Source organism: Varroa jacobsoni, unplaced genomic scaffold (genome assembly GCF_002532875.2).
Source record: "Varroa jacobsoni isolate VJ856 unplaced genomic scaffold, vjacob_1.0 scaffold_545, whole genome shotgun sequence".
Lineage (NCBI taxonomy): Eukaryota > Metazoa > Arthropoda > Arachnida > Mesostigmata > Varroidae > Varroa > Varroa jacobsoni.
The window spans coordinates 74,042-90,367 of record NW_019213447.1 but is presented as its reverse complement, the minus strand read 5'-3'; the positions used below and the strand labels follow the sequence as shown (position 1 = coordinate 90,367).

At 36.1% G+C, this 16,326-nt stretch overlaps 1 protein-coding gene across 5 annotated transcripts in view; it reads right to left on the bottom strand.

Annotated features, from left to right (window-relative positions):
* Positions 1-14,110: 14,110 nt before the first annotated feature.
* Positions 14,111-16,326, bottom strand: part of LOC111261319 (thioredoxin 1) — a 36,382-nt gene continuing 34,166 nt past the window's right edge. For 2 of the 5 annotated variants that reach the window (XR_015311456.1, XR_015311455.1), the window contains exon 7: positions 14,111-16,141. The gene's annotated coding sequence lies outside the window, so the exon portion shown is untranslated. The remainder of the gene's footprint in view (positions 16,142-16,326) is intronic. The other 3 variants (XR_015311458.1, XR_015311454.1, XR_015311457.1) reach the window with 2 other exon arrangements.

Sequence of the window (16,326 nt, the reverse complement as noted above, 5' to 3'; positions counted from 1 at the left end):
TTGTTCGTGTGTTGCTTTGTGGCATTCGGCGAAGGAACGGGAAAGGGTCATTGAATGGGCGAGCTGCGTTAAACTCGAGGGTAGGGTTTTAAAAATGAAAGTGTTTACAGAGAGCGGACCCAGCGTTATTAGAGATTGATTGCACTCGGCCCATGGTGCATTTGTGGTTGACGTATTTGCCTATCAACCACAAAGACACGTTGTGGTCGGAGTTCGAATCTGAGCACAGTCACACTCTGTTTCGGCGAAAGCTAACCGTCTGATGGCATGCTTGACGGTGATACCAGACATAAAACTCAGAACAAAAAAAAATGTAAACCTACTATTAAGAAATAATAAAGGTGCACGTGCATAGAGTGTAAAATTAAAAGCAAAATTGTAAATGATGCCAGCTTTCTTATCTAGATTTCAACTTATGACCAGGGCAGAAAACATCATACGCTTGTACGTGTTACGTCATATTGATTGTCATGATCCCTTTGTGCGTATACCAACAACCATATTACCTAGCAAAATATTAGCGATTGATCAACAAGCTAAATACTGTCAAATAAAAAACATTCTAATTTTCACATGCAGAAATCTGTTCTATCAACAATATGTTATGCTCTTATAGTTGTTTGACTAATTTTGTACTTTTGAATTCTAACAGGTGTTCGTTCTTTGACAATAAAATGTGCTGAAGTAAGTTCTGGGGGATCCATGTGTCGCCTTACTTATGCTCTATTTTTACAACAATTAGGTCCGATATGTGCGAGCCTAGCATACCCCTATGTTATGGACTTATTAAATATGTTATTATCCTGTTATTTCAATCATCATGCATTACAAACACGAAACAAAATTCTCTAAAGTAAAAATATTGCTGAGTTCACACATTTTTTGAACCTAGGAGAATTGGCGGGAACGAACCGCATGACGTTAGTAAACAGACAGCTTGCTAAAAGACATTTATCAACTCCGTACCTATAATTTATGTTTGTTAGAAAATATTAGGGAATATAATCGATCTTTGTAAGCGATACTTAGCAATATTAAATACGCATATATTACATAGCATATGAACCTAATTCAACGAAAAGTTGCGTATCTGACGGTAAGCAGACGCCAAACATTCAGATGCTATCATTGCTATCATCATGCAGCTACTGTTGATCATTTTCTCGGTCTGGTCACCAGCTCCATATACGCAGAAGAGTACTATATATAACTACAATTTATTTAAAGCTAAATAGCTAAAGACGATTACGATTCCGCTTGGTTGATTGTATGGAATGCATCTATACTTTGCATTTCATCGAATCAATGCGTCAATGCATCCAGCAATGATTATTAAAGAGCAATTGTTAGTCCTATAAGGTCACCAATACCTATCGCCTTAACTTGGACAAAAGATATACTAGTATCATGCCATGCAGCTATTGTTACCTGACACGAGACCTTTCGCCTAGGTTGTAGAATTTCATTTACTAAAAAGTACGATAATGGTGTCGACCCTAAAAAAGGAAATTTCTCTCATGAACAAATAAATCTAAGTTAACAGCTAAGACGTTAAAATATTCCATTTTTATTTTGGTTAGCAATTTTATATTAACTTTGAAAAGCCTAGGAAGGAAACAGTTTTCATATGTAAATGCTTTAGGTTCCTACTAAGAACTGCCATTCGTGTTGCTTGACAGAATGGTAAGTACCATAGAACATTTGGGTATGACTATATAGTTTTATGAGACAAGAAGGGACGAGTGACTTCTGAAAAACGGTTATATATCTGATAAAACCTAAATTATACATAATTTCTGTCTGCATTAAATGATACTTCACGCTCTTCAGGCGGGCTAAGGAGAGTTAAAAGTGAATCTGAAATATGCTGTTAGTGACGGTCAAGCTTGCATTCATTGTAGTCTATTGCCAACCGCTTAAATTTCATCGTATCAATTATACGCAGTAACTTCTTTTAGCGTTGATTTCCGTTTGTGATAAAAAGATTTTGTCTCACAACTATTTGTTTGTTTTGATGTAACACTTTGCGCGTCGTCAATAGTGAAAAATGAAACATTCGATATTTTGAAGATGGCTTTAGCGATCATCGTTTTCGAAGCTTTGTCTACAACATCCTACCAAGCCTATTTTTCAGGACTCGCAGAACAAACCTGCCTTTGCTTAGCAGTACACCGCCTTTCAGATGTATCACAGTACAATTGTACAATGTTTAGGTGCAGAGGATACTTGTAAGAATTCAAAAAAAAAAGGTATGATCGAACCTCAATCAAGGTGTCCGCCTTGTAAGACCTTTAAAAAAGATTTCCGTTGTTCATCATGATAATTCCAAGATTTCTCGTTTTTGACGTCGTTCTTCTTTTGTTTGTAGCTAAGGTATCTTACTTTTTTGAAGAAAAAGACTTGGAAATCATCGTTGCTGCACATAAAAAATAACAAGAAGGCACATATTGAAAATTATTTTTGGTCAATGTGTTATTGTAATTAACACCATTTAGTAAATGAACTGGATTCGCTGTAGACGGTGAGAAATAGAATATCGTATAGAACAGGATGTAGAAGAACAAAGTTTAAATCCAAATTGTCTGTATATGGATTTATTGATAGTCCTAGTGTCGTTTGACTAAGAGATTTCATTGACTCACACGCCTTTTCTAAATATATCTATTTGTTTTTTTCAGCAAATTTATATATCTACCCAAGAAGGATTCTCATGAATAATCACTTGTTTGGTAGCTACCTGTATATTATTAGAAATTGGGCAATTAGGGTTATTGGATGATTTACCTCCCAAGGAATAACCGGTTTTAGGCAATATACCAAAATTGTGCACAGAGAGAACTCGGTCGATTGCATTGAAAAGGCTCTTGGGCACTGGTCAGCCATTTGAAAAATTATGTATGTTCGTTAAAGCTTTTTGGCTAAACATTGTAGCTTTTCATTTGTGTGCTGCTATTATTAGCTTAAGCTTACTGTTTCCGGTCTCCATTACCCGACCTTTGATAAGTAGCCCTCCACAACTTGAAATGGTCCAGTTGATTTGTTCAAAGAATTGTGTCATCTCAAATAATTGAAATCTCAAGTATTAATCACTTTCTCTATGGTGCCGCAGTACACATGTTCGCTTCGGCCTTCGTGCCTCTCTTTTTAAATAAAACAGTCTCTTCAACTTCATTAAATTAACTGTCCTGTTGAGCCACTCTCTTCCACTCTTATCTACATCACTATATGATCTCGGTAGCTTTATCTACCTGTATATCACTGTCTGTTGGTAAACTATGGTTTGAGTTTAATTAAAACCCTTTTTCCCCTCCCGATACATTAGAACGCAGACGAGTTTCTAGAGCTTGCAAGATAACCCCGAGGCCATAAAACTAAACCCAAGCCGTAAATAGAGAATTTGCAAATGCTTCTAGAGAAATCGCATTTAATTAGACCATTTTGTGAGATGAACGAACTGGACTCTAATTTTACACTAGATGATTGCGCGGGCCACGTTATTCAGCTAAATCGGCGAAAGCTTACGAATGGGTTCGGAAATGTTAATGTATTGATGATAAACATATAATCTATTTAGGCTTAGATTAGTATATCAAAATAAATTTCTAGCAATGTTTACGAAACTGCTATATAAGTTTTGATAATATTTACACAAACAGGTCTAGAATTCTTTTTTGAGAGAGCGATTTTGAAAATTGTATAAAAATACATGAGTTCCATATAATTTTTGTTTAAAGCCGATAAGTTTTTGACACTGATTTTAGTCACTGTAGTAATAATGTAGTCCCTTAGATAACTATTTTTCGAGGTAAGTCATATAATATTTGGTAGCAACATATTTAATTCGGTTATATCTGTAATATGTTTTGTAACGAGTTAATACATTTGGCTTGAATGTAGATTTTTTTATAAAGTTTCAATTAATCTATGTGCTGTACAACATTATCATCTTTTACAGCCCAACACTATCTAACGAAAATCTGGTTAGTCTATTGCGCTAGAGTCTAAGCTAGTCTTGAATATGATCCTTTGGCGAACTAAGGCGTTATCAATAAATTTTAAATACTTAACTTGTCATCAAATAAATTGGAGAAGTAAAGAACTATTTTAACCTAACATTCTGCCGAAGCCTCGTTTGCTTTCTTAAACATCTGCTTTGTCCCTTCGTATGTAAGTCATCTTATTATTATATCAAGATATATTGTAGATGACATCGCAATTAAAGCGTTATCGCATTTTTGTATTGGCATATGTAGAATTTTGGATCATGTGGCACATAATAGGAAAGTGTTTCTATTCGTCGCGCTGCTTGATTGTGTCAATCGTTAATTCGACATGCTTCACTTGCTTGGCAATTCTATTGCAAAGACAGAAGGACTGAGAGACTTTGAAACTAACATAGATATTGCATACTTTGTTGCAAAATCATAAATGTATTGTAAATGTCTGATTGCACGGTAGATCAACTTAGTCTAGAGAAAGCAATCTTTAGTCTAGATCCCTATGTAAACTGTATTAACACCAGTTGTTTGTCAGTTGTGTGTTATTACACTGTGAAGTTATTGTGGTATCGAAATGATAAAAACTGATTTTTTTTTTTTAGAATATGAGAGTCCTCAACAACGACAAGAAGTGTGTTATTGTTAAGATCTGTCCTGCTTGTTCTAGAAAAGTACCTGTGTATAAGAACTCCATCTCTACTACTTTCGTATGTTTTTTGATTTTTTCTTAGAATTATGGAATTATAGAATCAATAATCTTAGAAGTATGGATCAAATGTTGCTCCTTTTTTTGAGTGCTGTATTGCCATTCTCGCTGCACAAAAAATTCGATCAGATTCTGTCGTCTCAACATTTAAAGAATAAGTGAGTCAGTTCTCAAACTTTTTTAATTGCTAGTGGCAATGAAGTAACAAGAGTTACCGGCAGAAATGGTGCTCAATTACTATAGGGGGCTTTTATCAAAACGGCATTACCTTTTACAAAAAACAATTTTCTCTAGATGCTTTAAATAGAAAGCCATGCTCCGCTATCTAAAGTTGCTATGGGACAACATTAAATCGTTCATGAACAAGTAACAAAAATGTGTGTAACACATTTGCGGAGGTATTTGTGATAATGAAATTCTTCCCAATGCCTAATGGTAGCCTCGAATAAGTTATCCCGCCTTCCATGACAAAATGAAAGGTCTGCCTGAAAGAAATATTTGTCGGCGCAGAAATTTATAGTTTGCACGTTTATTTGACTATAATCTAATCTATTACAAATCGCCCAGTAGATAGTACTATTGGGGGACTCAAAAGTATAAAAAAATGCTCGTGCGTGAATGTCATGTGTTAAATCACATAGAAACCAATTACTAGCACTAGAAAACGTTTTTGCGTAATGCTTAATGTTATATCATCCAAAATTAGGCTTCCGTTTTTCTCATTCTTTAAAGTCTTTTCACCAGAACATATGAAATTAGGCCCGTTAAAAAATTAAAAGTAAACATTTTTTTGCGGAATATCGCTTGATAGAGCAGATAATACAAAAATATGAATGTCATTTTTATCAATGTTTTCTATGGTGTTTTCCCTAAAACTTGCATCTTGTCTTATACGTTTGTTGAAGTTTAGCGCTCTGTATATGCAAACCAAATATTACGTTAGGCCATATGTTCATATTCGAGATACTGTCAAATGAAGTACAACCGGGTGATTTCAGAAAGTTTCCGTGCCGTGAGTTGTGGCAAGGAGCTACGTAGGTACTGATTAATATGTGGACAAACTCTTTGCGATCTAATTTGTAATATATACAATTCTAATGAATTATTACAGGCACTACTTTTTACTGACTTGACTTTAAGCAACTAAGCACTTACGCAGTGCAAATCCAAAAGCTATAAATCTGCTAACAAAACGCTTCGTAGTTTTTATCCATTCATTGATGAGTATCTTTTAGGACTTTATCAGTACTTAGTATCTAGTGTTATATTACCTTGTATATTAGTACTTAATACTTAGAATAGGACAAAATCATCGCTAGGTAGTTTTACTTTAGCTACACGCTATAGCCTTTACGTTATAGTTTACTTTTAAATAATTTCATATCTGTTATGCGATCGTTTAAACAAAGGAATAGCTGAGCAGTATGCCTATGGTAAAATTAAAGTTAAAGTGACTGGAAGAATTGACCCTAAGCTATTTAGCAAGACCTCAGTTTTAAAAAGAAGTATAGCTCGGCTCAAATTAGACCGCAAACTAATATATTAGGATGTCCTTGTTCAAGGTACAAACTGCTTTATAGTACTACTAATCATCGTTGTCATTGCATTGACCATACGATAAATGTAACTAAATAAAACACTATTTGTTATTTCTAGTTGATTTACAATAGTCTACCCAATAAAATAAGCAGGTTATTTCGCAAAGTTGTCTAACCGTCTGCGGACGGGGTAGTTCCCATAGTGCCTACATACAAATACTCATCTACACGGACGCACACCCAAGAGCTAAGCCTTTAGAGCGCATATTTACACACTCTAGGTGATATAAAAATATATTCAGTTGTACAAAAAGATAATATTTTAATAATCTTGCAAATATTCAAATCTACAGCAAGATCAATGAGCTACGAGTAATTTTAATCTAATTATATTGATTTACTTAATTTGTCATTCTTAATATCTTGTTAGACAGTATTACGCTCTGTCGTCCCAGGAAAGTGACGTTTTAAAGGCCACACGAAATGCCGTGTAAGGGTCTCTTCTTGGGGCATTTCACCCTTTGACCACCCATATCAAAAGTTCTGAAGCCTGTCATTAACTTGAACCGAAAGAGATAAATAGCCTATGAGAATCGTTTTAAGATTGTTCTCATTGATATGAACAATAGTGCCTATATATCCCAGATATTAGTTCTGCAAGGAAAACTAGTGAAGAACTGAAATCGTGAACTACACAGCGCACGTACGGAAGTCTTCATTACGAAAAAAATTAAACTGATAAGTCAATAGGGTACACAATTTTCCTCAAACATACCGCATGCTGTCGAACCCTGATATTATTTATATTTAATATAATGCGCCAGATTGCTTCATTCATGCAACTACGCCCACTAACAGCAAATCAATTTTTTAGAGCTAGATTTGTTAGATCTCCCTTACATATATGTCTTTAGGGTTTTAGCTTGAATGTTTAGGCTCTAGGCTTAAGTCTCCAATTCTTTTGGTTTGAGAGCTTCAGCTAAAAGCGTTATGAAAGAGGAGTTAAAAATTATCTTTACTCTGAAAAGAGTAGTAAATATTCTAGTCACACCCAGTATGAACGACGGATCAAAGCTCTTTGGGGTAAGGGGGACTCAATATTATTCAAGCTTAATGCATTTGTAGATTGACTCACCGAGACCGAACACGATATTATTCTTATGCAGCCTCGTCTATCCAATACGAAAGGTAGAAATCGGAACACACTGTTCTAAGACGCGTCAGCTTCTAGAAGCGTTGTGTGTATAGCCCCAAGCAGATAATATGCTAATCTAATTGCTTTACTAAGCTGACGTTCGACCAAAATCTATGAGTGCTAGCGAAGCATATATTCACGACGTTTACTTATTCAATGTTTCGGATTTTAGGATTCTTTTGCAGCCTAGAATTATCAAACCATGTCAACGTTTAGCGTAGATAACACACCCTAGAAGAAAAAAAGATCCATAGTTTCGCCTCTCTCTATCATAGCTTTCAGTGTCCGGGAATACTTGTGTAATCAAGTGGCAAATTGGTAGCCTCTAGCGTAACGCCATAGTTTCTAGTCTAATTTAGAGGTCTATGGAAACACAGTCATCGGCGAGAATTTATACAATGACCAAAACGGAGGGTATGTTCCAGAGCCAAAGCCCAAGTCAAAATGAAGGTACGCGTATATATTGTCTGCTCACAAAGATAACCATAATCAACGCAAGGTCTGTGCAATCGCCTAGAGAGAATTTCGATATCATTCTCGCCTTCGTTCAGTCCACATTACAATAAGGTGAATCAGCAATATAGATCTTTTGCGAACGATAAAATAAGACACAGCCTTGATCACAGTGGCGAGAACAGTCTTAAATGACTGATCTCCGCCTTATCGTCGAAGGCTCGTACCTCTAGTGAGCCTGGAACACATTTGGCAGAAAAGTAAGTGTGAAACTGACGTGGCGCCTAGGGGATTTGCAGATGCTCGACAAATTATCCAAATTAGCATGCGTGGCAACGGTTGGACGAACAGATTCCTAGAATTACGTTGGCGTTGGCTCGACAAAAGTTTGACCAGTCCAAATAGTGCGTCAGCTCACCCGGAATCAAATACCAGTACTAGGGATCTTGACCCTTGTTCAGTAACTGCACAGCTTCACGTGGAGTTACATTCGTCCTTAATTTGGAAATCAATCGTCCAACTTGTTTTCATTCGCTAAGCATCGACCTTTCTATGGTGACAAAATGTGTACGAAAGTATGGCTACTGTAGATAGAAAATCATGCAAAAAAATCTTCGAAATAGATTTTAGTATGTACTCTGACTGCTTTATAATATTAGTGATAAAACTTCAACTTATTATTATTAATAATAAAGCTGATCTTTGGATAAACAACTGAAGACGCTAGCTAAATTGGACCGGCAGATTCTTTACTGTACCGAGAATTTCTAATTTTAAGAATTTAAAGCGGCCCTGATATGTTGAAATGGTGGCAGGCGATACGTCGATGAATAATGGAAGAATTATGAATCGATTGTTCATTTTGTTTTGGTGCTGTAGGTACATATTCTTCGCAAGTAATGAAGAGCGGGAACACTTTATTATATGTTATCTATTCTTATAGTGCCATTTTATTACGCTATAGCGTCCGTACATATTTAAAATGCAAAGCGTGTGTGTTCAAGTGTGTCAGAATGTGCTGTAGTATGTGTATAACTAGCATTATGAAAATATATGTTTTGCTCTAACCTGCTGTTACTTTGTTGTTGTCAGCATTGTTAAATAACATTTTCTAGTACTTTTATTTGAAGAAATAATCGTACTTGAAACGCATTTACTTATTGACAATAAGTTACCCCTAATATTAATAGGTATTTTGCAAATCGAGTGCTCTGTACCATCTTGAAGGCGTCCTTGTAAGAAGAAAATTTGTATTACATCTATTTTCGTGTCCATAACGGTATTATTAGGAAGCTTTCATGAAAGCACACATTTAGAAGTCTGTCCATGCAAATATTGGTTTTACAGGACAGAAAGAAACCCCGAGCTCTTAAGGGACATAATATATAAACTATTAGTCTCTGTGGGAAAAAGCAAAACGTCAGCGCGTATTTTCGCTTTTCGTGAGGCTGCATAGAGAGAAAGTGGTGTTTGTTACAAGCGCTAGTACACAGTTTAACAGGAAGTTTTCGTAAGCCTTATTTAACATCATGTTTTTCATATGGCCACGTGCATATGGTTAACTTAGTACTCAATACTCAGTTAAGCAGCCGGTCCTTATCCCCTAGTTCCGTTGGCTAGATATCTTATCATGTTGTTAAACTGAAGATCGGTAGATACGGTATTGCTGTGTTGTTTCTGCTATTTGGTGAAAACAAGGTAATCATTGAATAGGTTTCTAGCAGCAAATATTGAGACGAAGTTTTTTTCTCAGACTCCTTCGTAGCAAGTAGTAATAGCGATTTCTTATTACTAAAGTACTATGAAAAATCGGAACGAACAATAATTTTTCCGATAATGAATATTTCTCATTTATGGTATTGACAAGCTCCGCGCGTCACTTATTATCATCTGTGAGTCACGTTCGGGCTCATAATTCTCTTCCCTTAATAAATTCTTTCGTGTATTATTGCAAAACCTGCTTTTTCCAAAAAAAATGTCTCGGCTTTTAGTATGTCAATGCAAATTGAGATGCGCTTGTCTCATTGTAAGCTAGTCTTTAGTTCATAAGTACAAATTATTCGAATACGAACCCTCAATGCCAGCTCGCTTTCTTAGCTTACAAACAGAACGTCTGTAGAGACCTAGAAGCCAGCAAAGCGCGGCTTAGTTTTTAGCGGATGGGTCGTCGGGTCAATCCTGGCTAAGCAGTCAACTTGAAGTTACGCACGTTTTCACCATCCAGGTGCAGTCCTGCACCTATTATTTGGCACGTTGTCAACTTTCTAAATATTTCACTAAGATTACTTGTGAGTCAAATAGTTATGACGAGTGGCGACGGTCATTTGGTTCCGTCACTTACCTAAAATTTATTATAAAGGTATTATTATTGTGATATTTTCTAATCAATTAATCTAATCAAGCCAACAGCTTTCAAGAACAGAATAGGCTCTTGCTAATTATACTGAACGGGCCGAAGAGCTTCCAAAGATTAGATAGAATCACTGTCACTTTGATAATCTGCCATTTTTGTATAAAGCTCAAATACCCTGAAGTCGATAAAATTAGCGAGGTGCCTCTGCTACCTACGAATTAGCCTCATGAATCGTTAATAATGATAATAACACACAAGCTGATTCATGAGATCAGCCAGCAGCAGCCAAAAGAAAAAATCACCTACACAGATACAGATTAGCGTCACAGGAGGGCCTCGAGCACGAATATAATATGTACTAATTATCGTCCTATTATCTATGTTGATTTTTAACAGACTCTAATGATAGGATTTCACCATCCCTGCTATACAATGGACTCTAAGTTTTATATGGTGAACTAAACTTATTTCTGCTATAAAGAATTTATTACACAAATTGAATGGGCAAAAACATAACAAACAACAAGAATAAAAAACAACAAAAATAAATACTATATATATATATAGATATATATATATAGAAAGAGTTTCAAATAGGGAAAGTTATGTTGACTGGCCGAAATCTTCCCGTTTGTCTAATTACAATAAAAAGAGAATTTGTTTGCCAGAGCTGGATTGTATGCGTGTTTAACTGCGGCGTGCAAATCGAGGCGGTTCAATCTTGAACAAAAATGTAAAGCTTCGTTAGACAGTGTTATATATTTCATTAATGCATACTACAGTGTTAATGATATTCGTGAAGAACCATTTGCTGATCCTCGTTTTGTTGTATTTTGCTGCGCAATTTTCGAACTCAATTTTAAAAATTATTTTCTTAATATACGCAAAAATTTCATGGACGATAAATTCTCTGGAGGTTCTCTCATGTTCACGATCATCTAATTGGATTTTATTTAAACATACTCATGAGTCAATCTAAAATTCTGCAGAATTTTAGATTGACTCATGAGAGACTCCTCGCTCATGACGCAATATGGGCGTATTGGTTAAAAAGGGTTACAAGGGAAAAGGGTTTTTGCCGGTTTAACCTTGGAGCGTTATGGGAATAGTAATTAACATGTTAAAGGATTTGGATTTTTATTTTAGATAAACTTATAGTGATTGTAAACAAAAGAAGAATAAAGCCAAAGCAATTTTATCAATAGTGTTCTGTAAAAATTTTCCCCGGCGATTTCAAACATTTATCAATGAAGTGGTAAAAATAAGAAATATGTCTTCCTGTTTTACAACTTTTTTCTATCACTTAAGCGAGCCTGGTTATAACTCTAGCATATCTACTGTATCGCAGAAACTGCGCCCTGCTTTCATCACTCTCTGGCGATTTACTATATATTTTTTCCACCATAAAAACCAAAAGGCGATCAAGGAGTCCTAGCTGCATTGGACTTGCATAGGCGCTGCCCCGTAGCTAAGACGGTAGCAAGGTTGGCGTTGTAGTCTGATTTGGCGTACGCTGCAGGTCAGAGTTGAACATTAAAACGTTTTCCGGGCGCTTTGATCAGTGGATGAGTTGGCAAAAGAAGAAATGTTACCAACAACGTCGGCAAAACACCTGGAGACTACGTGGGTACAAGGCTTCCTTAACAGGGTTTAAGATGCTTTAAAGCCGGAAGGCCGTGAGGCATTCTGAGCCAAGAGTCGGCCAGGAAAAAATCAGATGTGTACCCTGAAAAGCCTTTTATTATGTGTTCACATCTAAATTGTTCTGCAAGCACTAATAAAATGTTCAGTGGCTAATTAATAGTATAAAGTAGTCATGCGGAAACTGATACTGAGTGTGTGATGTGCAGATACGATATCTTATTGTTGATTTTACGTCTGCTATTGATGCTCTAGACATTCGTTGTTGTGGCCTTGATAAGCCACTATCTCTTGTGAAGACGGTTCGGGCCGATGGCGTCTCAATGAAATGGAATCAGTGTTTTTTAAAAGGCTGTAAATCATAATTTGTATTCCAGTTCAATTACGATAAGTGCAAGTACGTATCACCAGGACGACAAAGCTGTTCGATACACAAAGGATCTGTACCCCGAAAAAATGAGATACAGCATGCCACTGTCACAAGTGTGAAACGATCCACTCATATGTTTCTTTATTTCAACTACACCTGCCGTTTAATATACGTCATTGGTGGAGCTTAATCTAGCGATTCCTGTCTTTAAGGTATTCGATAAACGAGCTTCGAGAGTGATGACATATTAGTCACCGGTCTTAAAGCAGAGATATACATGGCTGGAATAATGCGTACAGTCGTTTGTCATATTGTTAGGGTTAGCGGCTCGGATAATTAAATACGCAAAGCATTCACTTAAGAACTTGTAATTCCACCTCTTTAGCGGTACCAATGCTTTGACGTAATATTCGGCTGCCAATCAACTGTTGCTGCCTTGTCTTTAAGACACTTACTTTTGGATCATTCATATTTCTTTAACCCTTTAAATAGACTAAGTTCAGCAATGCTTCGATCAGATATTCATTCCTCTTTAGAGTAGCGAAAAGGAGGTTCGGTAATTCGATGAGAGGTTTTTTTATCTCCCCCATCTATAAATGACGTAAACTCAGTTTCGTGTCCATAATTTTTTCGACCCTCGTAACGGTGGCACTCTACAAAAACATGCAATTATTTGTTTTTTTTGGCTTCTCCTTGCCTTAACAACTTAATGACAAATCGTCCGTTGGTATTGTATGAGGGTTGAGGTAAGCTGGAGATTCCAGATGAAACTCCCCATGAGAATTGGGGTTTCAATTGCAATTCTGCAGTATAGGTACAAATAAATGCGGTCTTGTAGTTGTAGACCTAGAAAATTACTATTGTTCAGTCCTATTAAACTTCTTGCAGGTTGTCGCAGTGGGTCGTGTTTGAGGAATGGTTCAAGTCCTATAGGTTCGTTCCCTGATTTCATTGTATGAGTACTAAAGTACCTTCCATTAGTGCTATTATGTACTTTTCAGTGGAACTTTTCCTACGAGAGCAAGTCGAACAACGTAACTCGATAAAACAAAGAATACTTTATTGAGTACAAGGCGCCAAAATTCGAACTATCAATTAAAAAATAAACAATGCATTGTGTATGCAGTGTGCAGGCTTCTGCTACTAAACGTAAAATATGCTGTATAGCATTACAATTAGGTCTAAAAATGATTACTATTTGTGGCCGGTATAGTTCACCAAAAGAAATATGAACCGGGTTTGTAAGCTTAGAATGCCTTTGCAAGAGTGAGTAAATAACCTTCTAAGGTCTCATGTTTGGAATTTACCCCAAACATTTTGTTGCTTTTTTTTTCTTAACTAAAACTGCTTTTTCTTTTTAATACCTTAAGATTTTGTTCTACTGTTTTAAGCTTTTTGGACTGTTTTTCTTAATCTATCATTTTCATGTTGACGTATATATTCTACGTCGGATTTTGTTATGGTTGAAAATGATCATCCCTTCTATGCTTAACTGAGAACTAATTGCAGCGTACATTGAAGTGTAAACATTTTGAAACGTGTCTATTTTATTTACCTCGTTATCCTTTCATAGAAAAAATATTTGTTAAAAATACACGCTGTGGCCATAATTCGGGCTCCAAAAAACTGTACTATTATTAATCTTAACTAAACTTGTGGCAAATTTCTAATTTCGCGCTCTTTAAAAAATACGAAATATTAAAATTTTTTTTTTCAAAATTGGAAAAATGTTCAAAATAAAAATGTTTTTTAATATTTTCAAAAGACTCTAAGCGAGCCGCTCAGTTGGCATGTGCATAGTTATCCACAAAAAAAAATTCACTTATATTAGAAATTAATCAAAATAAAAAAAATGGTTAAGCATTTTGGTATAAATAGCTTTCTTTATTCATCCATGTTGTGTAGTTGTGGCCTTGACCTGAAATCAATTGACCCCAAGTCTTTCTTTAATCGAACATTTCAGTATGATTTGTTACCGTTTTTCAACTAAGCGTGGAAATAGGTGATAAATGACAATGTACTAAACGTTTAACGGTGAATAGATTTCAAGATGGTCATTATTAAGCGTCGCCCCAAAAATATAAAGATCTCTAATCGTTAAAATATGTGACTTCCAGAGGAAAAAAGGGTGAACACCTTTGGCTTCGATCAAAGACATTTGGCGAACAGGAACAGTTCTGATAGCTTTTTCCCAAGGAAAGTGTGCCTAAATCTCAAAAGGAATACTCACTTGGAAAAAGTCAAACTCTTTTAGTATATTCTGGTATCCTTTTCCGTAAACGTTACTATTACTGATATGAATGCAAAACACCAATTTGAATGTCAACTCGTATATTGGTGGCCTGTTTTTTCCATTTTATTTGATGATAGTCACATATTATTATCATATATTGTAACTCTTGTTTTTAGTTTACTTAATGCTTCTTTACTGCAAAGATTACGCCATATATAAAAAGGTTCATAGTAGTCTCGTAGCTGTCTGCTCGGACACAGCATATGCATGAACTCAAGTAACACATACTTTTGTTTTGCTGCAAGTTGAAAGCCATCATTACTTAATTAGATTCATTTTTCGTCATCGGCGCGCTAATAGGTGTCTGCACGGTATTTTGGTCGTAATTAGCGGAGCACCTTAAATTAAGCTACGCAGGCTATTCTAGTGTCAGAAACAATCTGGTGCTTTGCCGAAACTTTGGTGAAAACTTCGATTAACTGAATTAAAACAACCAATAAGTTCTATGATGAATTAATTTTCAAGATTGGTAGCACGAAAGAAACTAAAATGAGCACAGATTAGTAATAATTTCAGAAATGTTGAGCATTCATAGATAAATAAAAATTACCAGTACCTCGTTCCGTAAGCTTTTATTGAGAAATGAATGAGTCGATTGAATTTTCGTATCACTATTTGTGGTCCACGTTTGTTGAAGCACAAAGTTTCTACGGTAAAATTTCATAGCTATATTATGTAATGTCTAATTTTTTTCAGTAAGATTGTCTTTGACATTTTTTCCCCAATGGAGCAATGAACGTGTATTACGTTTTGTGTCAACCGTATAGACTTTGCGGATGTTGTAGAAGATTTACGGAAACCAGATTTTTGTTTGAACGTTTAAAACCACTAAGTAAACGGGTGGTTTAAACGTTCGAAAGATGGATAGGGGTTCATCGAGAGCGACTTTCACCCTGAAAAGCCTCTAACAGCGATCACGGGCAAGAACGTGGAAGTAGTAAAATAAGCCGGGCCTTTCTGTTGCCTTATCACCATCAAAGAGCTAGCCGAAAGGATAAACACTTGGTTTATTGATTCATGTGAGGCCATTTCGATGACCATTTTGACCTCAAAGAGTTTACGGCTAACTTTGTGTCAGAATAGCAGAATGTCTAGCAGATGAACACCTGTAAAGTATTGTGTTGAGGAAATAATTTCGCATTTCTGGAAGAGCCAAACTTTCTTCAAAGCATCATTACGGGTGACCGCAAGTGGTTATAGAGCTGCGGCAAGACGATCCAGGGGTGATTTGTGGAGTATCGGTTCAAAAACGAACTTCGATCGAACCAAGTTGCACGATCTAGGGACTCCTCACGGTGTTTTTCGACCGTCGATGGATTGGTTATCATAAAATCATTTCATCCGGCTCCACGACGACCAAAAAAAAAGTACAATTAAGCAGTTTGAAGAGGATTGCGCAAGTTTGTTTGACGAAAAAGACTAGAAGTGCGGTGCAACAAGTCCAGGATCTTCCACTCTAACGATACGCTGGCTCACACTTCAGTAGTTATACAAGGGTTTTTGCAAGAAAACTCGACGTCCGAATCCCCGTAACCACTGGACTGAGCTTTCGGCAACTTTTCCTTTTTAAGTTCAACGTTCAAGTTTAACGTTTCTGTTAAAGAAAGAAGAAAAAGTATTGAGAAACGACCGAAAAAGTTAAACTATTACTAACTGAGCGATTGTATTTCAAAAGTGTTTTATCAGCTGAAAAAGAATAGGGACATATGTTGCATACATACATTACAGCATTACGGCGGGGAGTACTTCGAACGGGACAACTTGCATCAATATTATTAT